The sequence below is a fragment of the Porites lutea genome, chromosome 8 (assembly GCF_958299795.1).
Source record: "Porites lutea chromosome 8, jaPorLute2.1, whole genome shotgun sequence".
Classification (NCBI taxonomy): domain Eukaryota; kingdom Metazoa; phylum Cnidaria; class Anthozoa; order Scleractinia; family Poritidae; genus Porites; species Porites lutea.
In genome coordinates this window covers 14,059,343-14,079,552 of record NC_133208.1, presented here as the reverse complement: position 1 = coordinate 14,079,552, position 20,210 = coordinate 14,059,343, and the positions used below count along the sequence as shown (strand labels likewise).

Genomic DNA, 20,210 nt, shown 5'->3' with positions numbered 1-20,210 from the left:
GGCAGAACTAAAACTCGCTGGAATCTCCCTGAAACAGCCAAAAATGCTAAGAAAACACCATATTTTTAGACAAGGAGACAAGGTAAGGAATTCTGATGTATTTTTATTACTATTTTTGACCCTTAAAAAACGATCGTTATGCAACAACGATTCGCTTTCGTGAGCTTGGGATACCTGTGGTCATTACTGTATGTGATTTTGGTGAGATTCCTACTGTTGTGTGATGTGCGAAGTCGCGCGCGTGTATCAGGATTTGAGTACGGGCCATGATTAGCCTAAAAAAACAGCCATTGTGGATTTGCTACTCAGGATGAAAGTAAATTCAAAACGCACTTCCAGTAATTTGTTGTGTTTGTTGGGGTCAAGAATAAGGATCTCGGCGCTGCTTCGCATTTTAAGGTATACGTCTAAATTACGTCATTTCTCGCGCGACTCCAGTACTGGTATGTCTGTGCTCAGGCCCACGTAGCCTTTGGGAAGCCTGTAAAGGAGGCAGAAGAAAATGCATTATGGCTAATTATAATTACAATTTTACATTTTTTGTGTGTTTCTGTTTTGGGTTGTTGATCCTCTTTGTCGATTTTGTGATTTTGTTATATTTAATTCTGATCTGTCACAGTTACTGTTTTAGGCTTTTTGTGTCTTTCCCTTTTGGGTGATGTATTAATTCCGTTTCGGGAATTGTGTTCCTGTTTTCTGGTTGTGGATTTGTCTTGTTTTCGCTATTAGATTACCGTTTTGGCTCGTGTGTTTCGGTTTTGGGTTTGAGGCTTTCTGTTTTTCTGTTTTGTTTCTATCGGCCACAGTATTAATTAAATCGTTATTCAGTAGCATCTAAACCGCAAACCACTGAAGACAACTTTACTAGACAGAGAATTTCCCGAGGAGATTTTACTGAAATCGCTTAACAGGTAGGAAAGATGCTCGTTCAATTTGGAATTTTCCGAACCTGAGAAGGTAATTTTTTACAATGTTTTTTGGTCACGTTTTACGTAGTTTCCTTAGTTTCCTATCTTCTCCGGCTTTTTTTCCCTTGAAATAACTTTTAATTTAGCCTAGGTTGCGACAACGAAACTAAGTTTGTTTGTTCGTTAATTTGTACGGTGTCCCGGACTCGACGTTTAGCTCTAACAGGCATTTCAAGTTAAACTTTTAAAGTTTGTTTGTTTTCCTTTTGTTACTTCTTACACTGTAGGTGTTGGTGTTAATTTTTTTAATGTTTTGTGTTTATAAGTGATGATTTCATTGGATATCTTTCAACATATTTTTTACTGATACATAAAATCGTCCCTCTTTCAGGAAGACAAAAGTTCCTGACCTTACTGCTGTTTTCTTTGGTCTCCTTTCATCAAGAATTGGTAAGTTTTTGAAAAATAAAAATTTATTTTATTACTTGATATCGCATTTCTCCTTCCAGTAAGGGGCGTTACTACCACATCTATGTATATTCTGGCCATGGCCGGGTGCGTATATAAATTTGAGGGCAGGGCAGCCAATCTCTGTTGATTATCTGAAGACACTTTAACTAATTTGAATTGTACCTCATTTCAGAGAAGAGCTGAATTATTTCAAGCGGATCATTGTGTCCAAGGTTCGAGACGTACGAGCTGTTTCCCTTCATCATCTGTAACTGGTACGTTTTAAATAAACATACCTTTAGCCGCGTGCAGTATCAATGCATTGTTAGGTCCCTCAAGCATAGAGGCAACCGAGGCAGTTGCCATGGATATAATTTTGAAGTTTCTTGTTTATCTTGCAAAACATATTTCGCTAAGACGATATATTCTGAAGAAAACAAATTTAGATTTCTTTTTGATATTTCTTCGGAAAGGATATTTGTCTGGCTGGGGACTATGTGTATGGTCTAAGTACTCATATTCATGCAGCTTAAAGCATTTTATAGAAAGATCGGTCCATGTCATATATCCCTTACAACAAAAGTGGTATACAGGTATAGATAATACGTATTGGTCTCTACGACAGTGAAATCTAGGGAAGATCTCATACTATTGTTTATAAAGTTAAGTTTGGCTTTAACAAGAAAATACACATTTAAGTTACCTGTCAGCTGAATGTGATTCTGAAACTCGTTTCAGATAGAGCGGAGAGCTGGAGCCAGAATCTTAAGCTGATCTTTGAGAGGTTCGTGGTGATTAAAAATAATTGTTTTGTCTATTTTGTACAAATTGGCATTAGTTTATTCTTCATTTGATAGCAGTTATGTTGTTTGTTTTGTAATGTCACTTTTTAAGACTACAGCCCTTCCTGTGTGTATTTGCAAACGACGGTTTGCTCGCTTAAGGTGATTATGTACCCTGATTCTCAAACCGTATGAGCTTGCTTGCTCTCATTCCTTCCCCCATCCCTTCCTCCTTTCCCCCTTCCTTCACTTCCCCCGAATCGTTTATATTTATTCTGGAATGTTTATCTATGCATGTGCTTCAGGTTACTCGTAGAACATAATTGTTGTCATTTAATATGTCTGAGAACATGTCTCCAATCATCAGACAATGTGTTAATAGCAAACTGCCAGGCATTATCTGTAGAAATTGAAAATAGGCTACCAGAAAATCGAATTCGATGATCACCTTCACCGGAGATTTTTTTTTTATTAATTCTATTTGGGCTCATTTCTATACCAGCACCAACGCTCAGATTCAGAAGCAGTTTCATGCTTTATAGTTTTACTCTTGGTTCAACGTACAGTCATTAGGCACTTAAATCAGGCTCTGGATATAATTTGGTAGGCGAACACATGGTATCTTGTAACCTGTATTTTATAACATTACACATTAAAGCCATGTCCATGCGATTAAAAACAATTATTGGATGAGGTATTTGTGATATCCGGAATAATCAAGGTCGAGATAAGTGTTATCAGCCGAAGCCGAAGGCTGAGTCTGATAACACTAACCGAGACCTTGATTATTCCGGATATCACAAAAACCGAATCTAATAATTGTTTTATTATACAAGCCATTCTTATTTTTTTATTATAGAAGCCATTCTTACTTTGCTGTCCGCGAACTTGACATTGTTGTCCGTGCATTGACATAGCTCTTGGAAATCATGCATTGCGCGCGCAACCTACAGATTATTCACTAATCTGTAGGTACAGATTAGTGAATAATCTGTAGGTTGCGCTGTTTCCCAGAATTAGCTGTAGGCTTTTAGCCAATGAGAAGAAAGATGGTGACTACAATGTATAATAAAGTCCGTTATTAGGTCTGTAAACGAATATGCGTGTTCAAAGCTGCCCATATGCGAACAATATTTATCATTCATCCATTGACTGTTTAATTGACCATTTAACTGTAATCACGCGTGGACGAACAAACCTGGACTAATTTCATTTTACAACCCGAGTACCAATCTCCTCTCAGTCCTCTAGTCACCCTAAGGAAGAACTGATACTTAAACTATCCATTTAGAAGCAAAAATTATCTATTCAAGTTTTTGCTGAACAATTCATCTTTTGTTATCTTCAGATTGATTCGCCGAAGCGAAGAAAAGGGAGAACAAAAGGAGGATTTTGCCAACAAACAATTGTAAGTTCCTGACTTTTTAAAAAATATTTTATCTAAAAGTAAAAGTTGCGGTGGAGCTGGTTCTGTTAAAACGGTTTCCACGTTGGTCTTCTCTCTGTTAAAAAAACTGACGATGATGAAATGATGAAACTGATCCTGAAATATAATTAAAAACAGTTTTTCTCAAAATTTGCAGAAATGGAAAGCAATATAATGATCGAACATTTCGTGTACACAAAATAATTGCAATCAATTAATTTGCAACTTTAACACCAGTGACTTCCACTAATGGTTTGTCAGGAAAGCTTTGCACAGTAGTGTATATACTAGGATAAGAAACATAAGATATTTTTCATGTTACAGTTACATTTAAAACATGAAACGGCATATTTGTACAGCAATGCATTATAGGCTAGAAGTATGTTATTAGCGGAGCTCCACACGCGAGCTAAGCCACATGCCTAAGAAAATTTTGTAATCTATCCACCCGAGAAATTTTGGTAACCACGTGACCGTACGCCAGTCCGTCCGCACCACAAAAAAAAAACAATGTGTAATGTCAAACTTTCTACCTTGTGTGGGAACCTGAAACCTGTGTTTCACTTGATAACAGACATACATAATATATAGATTTAGCCAGGGCTTAAAGCGAATCTCCTGTTAATAAATATATTATTTAAATCAAACAATAAACTTGTAATCCACAAACCAGTTAACTTTAGGGAAGATCCATATGACTTATGAGATAAAAGCTAAGTGATTTTAGAGAAAAAATAATTTGCAAACAGTCCAAAAGTAAAGCAAATCTTACATCGAGTTGATAGTCTTATTTGTACACCCAAAAAATGGCAATCATGCACCTTTGATCACAGTAGATTTAGTTTGGAAAACAAATTCTTCCCAAACAAAAAAAAACCAGTCACCCACCTACACCACCTTTATTTTATAGGGTTAATTGGACAGCTCCGAAATATAATTTTAAAGGCCAGTTATAAGACACGATAGCCAATTTTACATGCTCTCCACTGTCTAAAAGGGAGACCAAAATGAAAAATCAGGCCGGATTTTTTGTGTTCGACAAGTTTACTTTACAAAATCTTGCCGACAAATCTGATGGCTTGTAAACCAGCCTTTTATACTTTTTATACATCACATATGAGGTAAACAGTACTATCAGGCGCTCTTTGTTTATCGTACAGACTTCGGACAGAATTGTTTTTTTTTTTTTCATTTTTCACAATTTTGCAAGACAAATTGCACTCACATTCAATATTCACGAAGATCGAAGGACGCGCTAACCCTTGCACAACAAATTATAGAAGTGAACCATTATAAAACGTTTTCATGAAGAAAATACCACGATGTCGGGACTATTCAGTGAGATCAATCTGCTCTATGTATTATTCAGGGTAATAACGGGCTTTTAGCGAAAACGTTGAAAAAAGCCTAGTATTTTTATTTGACTTCAAAATTCACCTATACGGGCAGCCGGTTCTTACTTTTGACAAGCGCCAAATTTGCAGTGCGAGCTGTTGTTTGTTTGAATGAACGGTAAATAGAGTTACGCTTCAATATAAGAAAGAATTTATTATGTTTAATTTTTTTATGGTTTTATTATGTGTAATCATTAAACGCGTTTGATACGCGGGGCATTTTGAGTACTCCTACATGCGATGTTCATGTACGACTTAAAACAAACGGCATTGTGATTTTAAAAAATTGCGAAAGAGACTACTAACAATCAAGACAAGAAATATAATTCGGTGAAACACTTACAGAGACAACAATTGTTATTCACGAAGACAAGTATTGAGAGTGACTGAAGTGTTCCTGAAAATCCTGACGGTCATATAAAAAACCTTGCAGATATAAACCGGCCTTCAGGTGTTTTCTACTTTTTCAAGATGAACTCGAAGCAAGAATATCGCTCAAAGCTTTCCTTTTTTACAACCAACATTCTTCAGAACGTTTTCCCTCTGTTTGCGGTCAGAAAATGTGTAAAGGCTTTTAAAGTTCTGTATATCAAACCTGGCATGGTACTAGGTCAGCTCATTGTCTCGAATCTTAAAAACTTTCCGCAAAAAACTACGCTGGGCTTCATGAATTACCAGGAGAAAAAAAAAATCAAATGCAATAATTACTCAGGTTTACCAGTCGAAATGCAGCTCCTGAAGGCCATCAAGTAAGGCCAGAATCGCCTCAGACTTTTCAGGTAGAGGTTCATTTTTGAAAACGATGCCATCAGAAAACGGATCATGTTCCGATGACTTGGAAAAGTGGCGCATTTCTCAACCAAAAAACCAATCAACAAACCAGCCATGAATAACAAAAGAATCTTGATAGCAGCTGTCTTTCAATTTGTGCAAGAATAAGATGACACAAAACTATCAGCTTCAGCTATCACTAAACAAATTTCCAGATAATGCGTAAATTTTCCGCTTGAACCCACCTGTCAAATTTTGAGCAATCAGAGCCATGGGACGAAAAGCGTGACCAATGAGTGACCATGGTGAGAAAAGCCAAAAGCAACTGCCTTCCCGCCTGTAAAAACTGGCTGAATTTTCGCGTCCAGAGTCAATAAAAATGTTAATAGAACGACTCATTAACACAACTTTTTCCCCGTGCATTTAAAAGCCTTGAACTTGAGCCTGCGATCATTTGAAAACTAGCAACTTGTCAGCGGATAACTTCAAAAACACGCAAACAAAATGAGTCGACACCTGAGCCTGCGATACGGTAATGTGAGACTGGTCAGCGGATGCCCTGTTTTGACATCTGTCAATTGGTCACAACATGAATGTGCAATATCAGGCTGCAGGCTCCCATACTAGCTAGAAGGTGTGAAATTTAACATTGGTTTCCCTGTGGTGCAGATGGACGGTCGGTCGGACGGTCGGGCGTACGATCACGTGACTACCAAATTTTCTCACATGGATAGATAACCAAATGTTCTTAGCTATGGGGCTCTGCCCGCGCACGTGAAGCTCCGCTTTTATGGTCAATTGAGAGCTCTCAAATAGTTAATGAAGCTAAACAACGACTGTCAATGCGGCGTGAACCTTTTTACTATATACTGTGCTGGGCTTAATAATGACTAACACTGCAGGAGCGTAGCGTCCATATGTGCACATACGCCTGTGCGTACAGCTGAAATCTGGAAAAAGGAATTTTTTTAAATTTCCTGAAAGCATTTTTATCATTTAAGCGCATGACTTATTTACTTTTTCGTATTATATGGGTCTCTTTGTTTGAATATTTCCTTTATCCTTTTCTTATTCCATAAACGGACGGCAGAAACGTTTTAGTGGGATGAAAATCGAAAAAAATGTACCCTTCCCTGCCCCCTACTGCATTTTTCTTCGTACTTGTTTACTCAAAATGTTCTGCGAGAAACGCAGGAAATGGCATTTCCGTGACCTTCAATTAAAAACATTCTGGGAAACATGCGCCCAGACGCCCTATTTTGGAGTGCGTTCTGCGCTCTAGCTTTTCTTCCTGTGCGTACACCTTCAAAATCTCTCGCTATGCCCCTTCATGCCCGAAAACGATTTTCTGAAGATGATCCAAAGGTCCCAAAGATAGTGTACAATTCATTGGTAATTCAACATTTCAAAGTCACTGATAGTGTGGCCTAAAACAAAGGGTTAAAATTGAGCATTTGGACTATTTTGTCTGAAACATTGAACCACAGGTCTCAAGATTTAAAACTCGTTTTATTCAACTACCTGTTGATACAGGGGCACCCAACGGTTTTTTTCTGTAAAACATGTGTTCGGAGAAGCAAATATTGCCTAGAATTTTCTTTTGCTTGAGGACGGCTAAAAATTTCTAAATGAACGTTCCATTTATGTTCAATTTTTGAAGCTTATCTAATAAATTCCCTACGATTTTCTGAAGTTTAATTTTTCATATTTTACTACCCAGGTTACACTATTTTTCTCAGAAAAAGGAAACCTAAAATTTTCGGATTCTAAAATATGATGGAGAGAGGAATCAGAAAAATTCTCACTTTCGTTAAACGTTAAATTGCACCTAAAATTTTCGGGAAAATAATACTGAAGTCCTCGTAATTTCGAACATCGGGAGAAATGGCCATTGTTCTCGGGACATTTACTTACAGTCGGTGACAGCTTTTAGGTCTGTCATATCGATAATTGTTATTCTAAAATGCTGAACAGGAGTCTTTTTCATTGGCTACCATGAACGCACGGCAGTACTCTTCATCGTGGAGTCATAGTTAATGGAGGTGACTTGTTATGAAGCCCGGCAAACATCAAAGGAGCAAAAAAAGATGCCAAGATTTATGTTAGAAGGTCCACGACCCTGCACAATCTTTTGTTTTGCGTTCATACGTTATGCATGAATTACGTAACCAGCACGTTTCTATTGGTTAGTTCCTCAGTACGGAGTAAACAACTATTGTGTTTTGTGCAGGGTCAAGGCCAAAAAAGAGAACAAAAACATACAACAAAGAACTTTGTCGGGTTTCATAACCATTCCCTCTATTAACTATGGTGGAGTAGGCGGGTGAAACTAACAATAGCCCAATCTCTCTATTGTTTTCGCTTTTGCGAGGCCAGATCGCACCTTAACGCATTTTAATTACTCGTTACAGATAACTGACTTAAAGATGAGTCGAAAATTTTAGTTTCGTTTCCTCGCATTAGAGTTTTGAAGGAGCTCTAACTGATTACTCTATGAGTAAGACGGCCGTAGAGAAAGAGTGGAGGCAAAAAGGAAGCCAGTTTGCCTTTAATAAATTACATGTGAACGAAGATAACGCACAACTAGAGTGATCAGAGCGAAGTTTAGAATCGGCCCTTTCGAATCGGAAGTTAGTCTCCTGAATACACCCGTCGGACGCGTAATAAAGAGATTGAGGTCAAAAAAAGAGGGACGTTTTAATATAGACAACGATAGCAAGAAATATTTATTGAAAAGTTGTGCCGCGCTCTATAAAGAGAATTGGAGGCTCTATGTAAATTTTCAGTCGAAAACCGAGTGGAAAATGTTGATATTCGCACAGATGAGACCGCCAATAATTAATCTGAACCTAGATAAGCTTATAACATAACCGAAACTGTATAACTATGTAGTTAAGCGTGAATCAGATATCTTGAAAACAATTTTGTCGGAGTAGCAAACGCAAGCCGCTAGTGCTCTGATGTCTTTAAGCTTCTTTAAATTTCGCGCGCGACTGGCTTCTCAATGTTGTCTGCTGTTGAAAGCGACCTCGTATTGTTTTTTCACGGCCACCATTGTTTCGACTAAGACAATGACTTCACTCCGACTGCACACTAAATTTAAACTTTATATTTTCAGACTTAAAAATCTGCAACTAAATCGAGTCAAATTTTCGCGAAAAAGCTATCCACGTGTAGGTAAGGCCTTTGTCTTAAATAATCCGCACTATAATCTGAGAATTTCTGATTATTTTTGAAGAAATTCGATGTTTAACTTGGACAAGGGTCGTTTTCCATACTGAAAATACTGTAAAAAGCCTGATTTTCAATGTTAAAAGTCTGCACCCAATTCTCATTTATTTTACTTGAAATTTAGCTGGAATGATAGATTAATCCTTTCACTTTAAGAGTCTGCTTTATATCGTTAAAGAATTCATCTTCTTAAGTACCGAAATGACGATTTTAGTCACTCTGCTGCGCCGCCAAAATCGCCCGTTTTCTCTATCATTATGCCGCTTTCTTGGCACATTCATGCCGGATTAGCCCACCGCAATGGCACATTGATATGCGTAAATGTCCGATCATTTCTCCCGATGAAGACTTAAGTTCCTCTAGGATGACCGAACAGATTAAATTTTTGTAGCCCCGCTTAGAATGTATTTCTAGACATCTAAAAGTACTCTGGATAGACTAAAAAGTGTTTAGAATAACGTTTTTTGGAGGAAACCGTTGATGGGTGACGCTGTTGATAGACGGCGGTACTTTACTTGTGACTTGTATTTAGTGATGTTATCCTGGTAACTTCGAGATCTTTGCTGTTTAAAGAAAACAATGTAACATGTTATATACAGGGGAAGTGAAGGAGGGGGAAAGAGCTACTCACTGTACATTTTCTTAAAGTGGCTCGATGGGGTTTTTCAGCGTTAATACCTCCCATGTTTGAGCATTAGCTACGTCACAATTGACAAAAACTGTATCAGATAAAGATGAAAATTTGTTATAATCAGCCGGGTTACATTGACATAACTACAACAACTACAAAGACTACAGCCAGTACAGCAACTGTACTAGAATAACTACACAACTGCTATCGTGCCTGTGACATCATCGACATGTAAGGCCATGTATGTCTCAGGACATTATACGTAAGGCCTACATGAAGTACCTACCAACTTTTCGGCCAAAATAGTTCAAATCAGGACCTTTGCAATCTATGAGAGCGTTTTGAAGATATTTTGGGATGAAGTATTTGTGGTTAGAAATTCAGTATTCAGTATTCAGTATTCGGCCCTTATCTTGAGAAAACGAAGCGATTTTGAAGTGCAATTCTGCCTCATCGTACCTTCTTTCACTTTTAAACGTGTTTGTAAAGATCATGGGGATGGCTTTAGCCGTTCGCAAGAAAAAGGGATGTGATAATACATTGGGGTGCTCTTGTTGGCGTTTTTTTTTAATATTTTGGTCTACTTTACCAAATAAACAAATAATTCTGAAACCGCTTGATAAATGTTTTTAAAATTTGAGATTATCGAGATTAACCGTCATTTCATATGACCTTTGAGTTTCAATATTTTTGATAACTTGTAAGGTAATAACATAAGGGCTACAATTGACCATTTTACTTAATCGAAATTTCGTCTTTACGAGAGCCTGTCATTATTCCGGGTAATGTTTCCGAGTTTCATATTTTGGTGGAAAACAATAATTAAGATTTCGGCGTATTTAAAATGCATTGTTAGTTGCTGCTGTTCATGTAAAGAATGAAACTTGGAGACAATACCCTGAACTGTACGCTGACGACAGGGACAATCATTACGAAGGAGCCATAAGGATTCAGTATTATTTCAATTTGTGATCTGCACCAACAACAAACCTCCAGTTTAGGCCCCGTCCGCACGAATCTTGAAATTTTTGAAACCGCATTTTTTTACACCAATCGGCCATTCGTCCACAAGAAACCAGTAAATCCGCTGTCCGTGGGTTAGAGTTCAGATTTTTCTCTGTCCAAGCCAGAAAACTAATTCAGTTTAACATGTATTAGAAAGCACTTTTCTGCATTTTCTTCACATCAACGCGCACAACTCTAAACAAATCACAAAAGTAGCAGACAGGAAAGAATGATAACTTTATATTTTCCTTTTCTAGGTATATTACCATCAAGAACCAGCCACACTTTTCATACAAGAACTGCTAAATGACTGAAAGGAATAGAATACAGTACCACGAGAAACAACTGAGCATTGCAATAGAAGTAGGCCACAGGGTCGGACAAGGACGTGCCTATGGCAATCTCGGCAATGCTTATCAATCCCTTGGCCAATTCCAACAAGCAATAGAGTACCACAAGCAATGCCTGAGCATTGCAATAGAAGTCGGTGACAGGGCCGGACAAGGATGTGCCTATGGCAATCTCGGCAATGCTTATAAATCCCTTGGCCAATTCCAACAAGCAATAGAGTACCACAAGCAAGACCTGAGCATTGCAATAGAAGTCGGCGACAGGGCCGGACAAGGATGTGCCTATGGCAATCTCGGCAATGCTTATAAATCCCTTGGCCAATTCCAACAAGCAATAGAGTACCACAAGCAAGACCTGAGCATTGCAATAGAAGTCGGCGACAGGGGCGGACAAGGATGTGCCTATGGCAATCTCGGCAATGCTTATCAATCCCTTGGCCAATTCCAACAAGCAATAGAGTACCACAAGCAATACCTGAGCATTGCAATAGAAGTCGGTGACAGGGCCGGACAAGGACGTGCCTATGGCAATCTCGACAATGCTTATTTATCCCTCGAGGACTTCAAACAATCAATGGAGCACCACAAGAAAAGCCTTAGCATTCAAATAGAAGTCGGCGACAGGATTGGAGAAGGAGTGACCTATGAAAGTATCGGCTTAGTTTATAACTCCCTCGGTGACGTCCAAAGAGCAATAGAGCATTATAAGCAAAGCCTAAGCATTACTAAGGAAGTGAGCAACAGGTCCTTAGAGGGATATACCTATGCCAATCTCGGCTGTGCTTATTTATCCCTTGAACAATTCCAAAAAGCAATCGAGTACCACAAGCAACAGCTCAAAATTTCTAAGGAAGTGGCTGACATGTTCCTAGAAGGACATGCCTATCAGTACTTGGGTATGGCTCATATGTTGTCAGGTTCTCTGGATGAGGCTGTAGTTAATTTCAAATTCAGCGTAAAAACGTTTGATACTATTAGGGGTAGTTTCATTTCGGAAGATTCATGGAAAATAAGTTTTCATGAGCTTAACGTATCTAGCTATCGTTATTTATGTCGAGTTCTTATATCGCTTCAAAAGACGGATGAGGCTTTGTTCGCAGCCGAACGGGGACGAGCAGCGGCTTTGCTAGATGCCTTGAAAATAAAGTATGGCCTTACATCCCTTTCCCCCATTTCAAATGAAACTGAGGAAGATTTCGCAAACATTTCAAGGAACACATCTGTTCTGACAATGTTTATCGCATTGGACGAAGAAGTAATAAGCTTGTGGGTACTGGGAAAGAAAACCAACGCTATTTTTAGGCAAGCAGCACTAAAAAGTGGAGGTGCACACGAAGATCCCTTTGATGCACTTTTGAAAGATTCTTTGGATAAAATTGGGGCTGGCAGAGATGTTAGATGCGAGAATCGGTCACTTGATCTTTTACGCGATAAGTCAACTTCCAGTACTAAGGAAGATGACAAAATATCGATTCCATCGCACGAGAATATCGACTGGTTACAGCCATGCATGATATAGTTTTTGGTCCCATCGAACACTTACTTGATGGCGATGAACTGGTTGTAGTCCCTGATGGTGCTTTGTGTTTAGCTCCTTGGACAGCCCTAAGTGAAACTTTAAGGATCCATATTATTCCCTCACTGACAAGTTTGAAAGTAATAAGAGATTCTTCAAGTGAATACCACAGTAAAACCGGCGCCCTGCTTGTTGGAGATCCATGTTTGAGGAAAGTTACAAATAAAAGGGATAAACCCATTTATGATCAGCTGGAGTTCGCAAAAAAAGAAGTCGAGATGATTGGAAAACTTCTCAACAGCCAACCACTCAGGGGAGAAGCTGCAACCAAAGAAGAGGTGCTTCGGAGAATAGATTCAGTCGCTTTGATTCACATTGCAGCACACGGAGGAAAGGAAGCTGGTGAAATTGCTTTGGCTCCCAACCCTGGGTGGCAATCCAAGACTCGTATTCCTACGGAAGAGGACTACATGTTGAAAATGTCTGATTTACAGGCCATTAAGCTGACAGCGAGGCTAGTTGTGCTTAGTTGCTGCCATAGTGGTCAAGGAGAGGTCTCGTCTGAGGGTGTGGTCGGTATGGAAAGGGCTTTCTTGTTTGCTGGTGCTCGTTCTGTGCTGGCGTCTCTCTGGGCAATTGACGATGAAGCTACAATGGTGTTTATGGAATGTTTCTACCAACACCTGAGAGCTGGAGAAAGTGCCAGTACTGCTCTGCAGAAGGCCATGAAACGCCTTCGAGATTCGGACGACTTTTCCGCCCCAAAGTACTGGGCTCCATTTGTGCTGATTGGCGATGACGTCACGATTGAATTTGATGTAAACCGTTGAGAAAGCTGTAAGTACAGACTTTTCTTTTGTTTTAGATTACTTAGGGTCCTCATATATTAAATAAGTTTTAAGGTTTTATTGTCTTCAAATTGAAATGTAAAGGAATTGACAAAACTAAATACAAATAAGCAGTAAAAGCAAGACTTAGCGTGAATAATATGGACAAAAAAATAATATGGATGGTTCGTTGATGTACAATCATTCTGAATTTACGTAATCAGATTTCATTTCTGTAATAGAAAATTGTTTAAAAACGTTAGAAACCTTTCAATAATCATATAATTAAGCGCAAAATCAGCATTCACTGTAAATGGCCGTTGCCGTGACATACTGGCTCTGGATCATGCGTTGAGAATTCTTAGTTTTTGCCTCAACATTTTAGTTTGAACTACCGTTAAGTCATCATTCCGATTCAAAAGAGAAATGTCATATTTGTCAAAAAGAGTTAAAACCTATATTTTATGATTTGTTATTAGCAGAGAAGCAGGTTAAATGGGCCGAAAATAGACCAAAAAATGTTTCTAAAAACCCATTTTTGTGTATACACCATATAGCTAGATAATACAAGTAGCTCTAACATGCTCTCTTGTTGTAAAGTAATGAAAGGTTTTGAGCTCCTGCCCAACTTTGATTTTACATTCGTCCCATGGTTGTTATCTTCTAATCTAAGGCTTTTTATCTTAAAACCTCTATAGAACGAGTAGTATTGAGGCCGTGATACGCTGTTCAAGCGTATTAATTAATCAATTGTTACTTTATTTACAGGGGCCGTGCTGATTGCAGGGAGATATCAAAGAAAGAGTACTGCTGAATCAAAGGAAGATTATAATATCAAAGTCTATTTTACCTGAGGAAAAAAGGTTTCCTGTAACCGTAGAAAGTGAATATTATACTATTTTACTCCCTTAAATTATTGCAGCGAAGCCGCATTAGCTGATAGAGAAATTTTGCCTCCTCTGATGATGTTGAAATACGTTTCTCAAATGGTACTTTCACTTACGCACGTGTTCCGTCGGTTAATCATTGCCTTAGAACAAATCTATAGAGCATAAAATATATACAGTTTTGGACCGTTGATTTTGTTATATGTTCTTATACTTTAATTACATATTGTTAAAAGTATTTTGCGCAAAATTTAGTTTTTTCAGCGTTAACTATTGGGAGTTTACCCTGAAAGTGTTAAAATCAGTTTCCTAAATGATTTTTTATACCTAAGCTTGTTGTGCTTAGTGTAACATTTTGTTTGCGTTACAACTAAGGAAATTGGCAAATTGACGGAAAATTTACTTCGTCCACACAAATGAATATGCATTTTTGTCAAAGGATGATACATTCACGAACTTCAAAGACTAAATTTTGGCCTAGTGGATGACGTTGGATGGAAGGCCATAACGCGTTATAAACGCAAGCGTCTCCAAACTAAAGCGCATGGCAACAGATTAGTCAGGGGCACCCGACGACCGTTTTCTAGGAAATGTCTGTTCGAAGCTCTCTAGTATGCCTAAAATTTTAATAGCGATGCGAATTATTCATTTATATTGCTTTTAAAACACCTCAGGAAGCCTATAAAGAGAAATTTCAGAGCTGATTTTCGTGATAAAGCTGTCGTTGGGTACGCCTGATTAGTAAGTTAGTAAATACCATTTTAGTTAACACTGTAACTTACTATTCCTTGAATGACATAACAGTTATAAGATGGTTCTGAAGGGGTAAAAAAGTAGGAACTGGGATTTCACTTGTTTTTGGAGTGGGAAAATGGGATTTACTGCACTGGGAGAGGCATGAACAATTTTGAAAATGGGATTGCGGTTTCTCTTCTTTAGACGACTTGAACTCAATTATTTGACCCACTTTTTTGCACAAATAAGCCTACTTTTGGAAATGGAGAAATCCAATCGTGCATCAGTAAACCAAAGTATAGCAATGAATGAATGAAGTTCTGTCTGATTCCCTGTTCAATGGTTTGTTGTAGCTGAAATGACATGCCCATTTGAGAAAGATCAAAATGGCGTCTGATTTAAAAAATATTTCCCGCACTTTGTACAAATGTTTGAGTTCAGCAAACAATGCGGTAATCCGCACAGAAAATTGCAAGCTATAATCTTTAACTGATTTCGACTGAAGCGTGACAACTACTTCTAACGCGGCGAAGTAGAGATAGTGCGTGAGTCGGATGAAGATGTTGAAAGTGAGATTGAGAGAAGTATTTTTAATATAGTTATGCCAACAAGAGTTGGAAGAGAAAGATTTTTGACTTGTCCAGTAGAATGAGAGATTTTTTCTTTCCAGATGAACTGATGTACCTGTATCCAGACGATGTCAATCATTGCAGCTTTTCATTTATTATGTGCATGCCATCAGTTTCCGGCAAACAACCACTGGGAATGGGATTTGGACCAAACTTAGGTTGGGAACTGGGATTTGATATACCCCCCTTCAGGACCATCTTATAATATTGTTGTTGTCTTATATAAGTACCCGAACTGTGGTTCAGATAGTTCAATTTTTAATAACAGTGATACGCTTTTTTAATGTTTTATTGACTGGAGAACTTAATTTTTTGTAAAAGTAAGGCTGTACATTGATCAAACAGATCAGTTCCAGAGCACTTGTTCAGCATTGTTTTGTGGTTAGGCGCTAAGAAGTTATATGTACCTCATTCTTTTAAGCTAAGATTATTCTAGCGGGAATCTAACGAATTTTTAGCCACCTGAAGGTGGAGTGTTTTCCGGGCAAATGACGTATAGCACGGCCATGGTTATTCATTAGTAGATTTACATAGAGAGATTAAGATTCACGTTTACGGCATACGGCAAACGGTAAACGGCAAACGGCAAACGTCAGTTGAGAATTTATCAAAATAGAAAATAAGCAGATAAAAACAGTCCAGAAGGATTCTTTTGGATAAAACTGGCATAAAACTTTGTGTAGAAGCAATAAACAGTAAACTAAAAATAAGGGGAAAACTTGTTACGTGGTACAAATTCACGTTTGCCGTTTGGCGTAAACGTCAATCTTAATCTCTCTAATCGACTCGATTACATCAACTGCTTGTAGCTAACCTGCGTGGTACAGTGTTCGGTTTCTGATGTAACTTTCAGCCTTATTATATTGTATTAAATATAAAGAAAAGGAGACTGAAGTTTTAATGTGATTGTTGATGTCAACGACGTGAAAAACCTTTCTGAAAAAACTCTTCCCCTTGAACAAGGACCTCCGAGGTCAATGTTTGATTAGGAAACCACAAGCCACTTCTTCCTGTCCCTTCGCTGAGGCTTTTTAAATCATTTCCGATGCTGCAAGTTTTCAGTTTTAATTGGTCATCACCCCCCTCCCCCCATCCGCCATCCTCGACCTAGGTTACAACTGTTTTTCATCTGATTGGGTAAATAACAGAATGCTTGAATCTGATTAATCTTTATCAGCCTTCATTTTTTGCTTATAAAGCACCAAGACTGTATGATTTGACCTTTACGATTACAGACATAAGATGTTTTGGTTCCAAGGGCAGAGTAACCCCCGGTTCTCTTTTTCGTTAATTAGATGAGCGCAGTGACTGTTACCGATTTGTACGCGATATATCCCCCCTATACCTTGTTTGAGTCACTTTCAGCTTCATAAAGCTAAGGTACTATTGGGCCATTTCGTGGCCCAAGGGTGTGTGACTGTGTTTTAGTGCTGGATGTTTCATCAGTTGACTGCCTGATACACACAGCATATATCTAGTACTCCCATACTAGGCCTTTGTCACGGCGTTTTTACGGACCAGTTTATTTTTAGACACATTTTAGGGCACTTTTTCCCGCGAAAAGAGAATCTCTACCATGACTATATGCGCATTCGAAGTAAAAGATATCAAAAAGAAAAACTAAACGTCATTAAAAGGCAAAAAATATCATTTTTAGGGCTGTAGGTTTTGTTGACTGGTTTGTGAAATTTAAAAGATGTTCAAAATTCGCGCTAAAAACCGTTCTAAAAATAAACTGGCCCGTGAAAACGCCGTGGCACGAGCGAATGGAAGTTGCTTGCTCCGGGTTATGGGCTCATCAACCTCTGAATTATTGTGTCTCAGAGCTTTACAGTAGTTTCGATCAATAGTAGACGCACGTGGCCTACATGTACTGTATATCAATTGCTCCAACAAAGCTAAAAGAGAATATAAGAAACGAATGAACCACTTTAAAACAATTCCAAAACAAAAAACTATCAGAAGAATAAAAACAAAAAACAAAAGAAACGAAATAACTAAGACATAGGAACTCAAAGATAAAGAACATAATGCTTCTGTTTGCTTGTTTTTGTTTACTTTTACGCGTGGAGTAATGTAGCCTTGAGACCAGGTAAGAGAAGCGCGACCTTATCATGAGCGTGATAGTAGCTCAAAGTCTGACTTCAATATGCAGGCAAATCAAAGCAAACGTAATGCTATCTATTGCGAACTAAACGCGCACTGAACCCTCGGGCCGGCGAACACACGCAAAGTCATACCTTCACCGTGATACAAGGGGTAGGGGAGGGGGGGAGGTCGATGGAACCTCTCCCCTGAGCTGTAATATAAAGTGGCAAATCCTTGATAAATAAGATGAAGAAAAGAGGACCCAAAATAGATCTTTGTGGTACTACATGGTTTACACACGCCAAAGACGATTCCTTGCCATCAATGCAGACCAGCTGACGTCTAGCAGAGAGATAAGACTGACACCAATTATATGCTCTGTTGGTAAAGCCATAAGCCTCTAATTTCAGCCAATAATAAATTTTGGTCGACCATGTCGAACGCTTTACAGTAGTCAACAAGTAGTAATCCACTCACTCTGTTGTTGTCCAAATTTAGTAAGAGCTCATCAACTTTCATTTTTAAACAGCGCAGTCTCAGAACTATGGTGCTTACGAAAACTAGACTGTCTAAATAAATCAAGCAACCTCCCATAATTTCTAGGGAAAAGCCCTGGGGACGAGGTAGTAAATCAAGTCGTTCAGTCAAAAAAAAGTCATACAAAGAATCGTCGACGTAACGTTCAATAATTTTTAACAGATATGACTGTAAGGACATAAATTGGACGATAATTAGATGGGTTGCTTGCATCACCTTTTTTGAACAAAGGGGTAACTTTAGCGGGTTTCCAACGTTGAGGAAAAGTTCCAATTGAGAATGAGTAGTTCAACATCCCTGCAATACTCAGCGCGATAACTGGTGCAGCCAAACGAAGTCGGTCAACTCAACTCAACTCAACTCAACTCTCTTCAGAATACTAAGAACTTGACAAACAGTAATATCTCGAAGAGTGAAAACGACATCATGATCTTTTCTGGAGTTGACAAAATTAGTCAATCTGGGTAAGTCATTATTTAAATCTGGTTTTTCTCTAAGTTTATCGGCGATTTTTGAGAAATGAGTGTTAAATTGCTCAAGAAGTTCACTAGGATCATCAATCACTTTGCCGTCCACTTCAAGGTTTCTAAAACAGAAATTCTTACCTGATAATTCTTAGCTGATATCCTTCTAGATAGGTTTGAGTAAATTTAAAATTTTACTCTAGGATCAGAGGAAGAAGGTTGGAGCCTGCTCGCTAAGTTTATAGCCGGGATAAAGATAAGGACTCAGTGGGGAAAAAAGCCATCCATATTGAAATGTAAAATTTCTAGATTAAGGAAAACCTACAAGCAGACATCCTATTTGAAGACATGTAATTACTGAAGGTTTTTAATCATGAAATCTGACACAGAATGGAAGAAATAGTCAGAGTCGTGTAACCTTTTGATTTATGCTACACAGCATATACATTATCACCGTTTTTTTTGGTGAAAGAATAAAAACACAACTATATCCTTTATAGTCTTGCCATATACCTGGCAGTATAGTTATCAACGGCAAACAAAGGTAGCTCTCGAATTCCAATTTTTATGAATTTGAGTTAAGATAAATGCGCGCGGAATACTGTCATCGCTAATTAAACTTAGACAGTTAACAATACAGTACTTTTTCGAAGTTTTGAAGTCAAGGACAGTCTACAAGTAGATCAGTAAGTCTTTATGTTACGTCAGTATTAGACTACTTCCTCAAGGCACCAGCGAAAGGCTCTGAACATTTCCCAAAAAGGCAGTAGAGAGAACAGCAATCCATTAACGAATCGCACGATTGACCCAATGGGGTACATCCCTGCTGCCACGACTTCAGCAAAAAAGGAACGGCGACCTTCAACTCAACCAGTTTTTCAATCGTTTCTCTGCGACGAATGAGGCGAGCGGAAACCAGAACGAGGCAAATAGACACCAAGGACATGGCCAATAAGAACTTCATGTCTTTTGGCTGAGAGAAAATGTAGTACGAATTCAGTTCAATATTATATTGTTGACAAAAAAGTAGGACTGAGTAAGAATCTTTGAGTGTTCTGTTTATAATTAGCTACGCTGCGAGCAGAGGTTCAAGCCGCGCAAGAGAGGAACCTCTACTCGCAGGGTAGCTAATTATAAACAGAACAGCAAAAACCTCTCAGAAGCATCTAGCAACTGTTTTCTGTAAAATATCTTTCTGGAAAAGCAAGCATGGCCTAGAATTTTTCATTACTTGAGGACGGCTAAAAATTACACTCCCCACGTTAGGTTATTTTTCGTAGAAAAAAGAAACCTAAGTTTTTTCTTATTCAAAAATGTAATGGAGAGAAGAAAACAGAAAAATGCTCACTTTCTTAAAACGTTAATTAAATTAGATCTAAAATTAGCGGGGAAATACTGAAGCCCTTGTAATTTTGAAAAGATTCAAGTTCCCCTAGGATTACCGAACAGATATAAATCTTATAGCGCTGCTTAGAATGCACTTCTAGAGATCTGAAATTACCCTGGATAGCCTAAAATGTGTTTTCAATGTATTAAGGAGGAAATAGTTGCTGGGTGACCCTGACCTCTGCTCGCAGGG

The 20,210-nt window shown here is 38.3% G+C and overlaps 1 pseudogene; it reads left to right on the top strand.

The window, feature by feature from the left end:
- LOC140945225 (uncharacterized) overlaps positions 1 to 14,200 on the top strand; it is a 156,220-nt pseudogene extending 142,020 nt beyond the window's left edge.
- Positions 14,201 to 20,210: the final 6,010 nt, after the last annotated feature.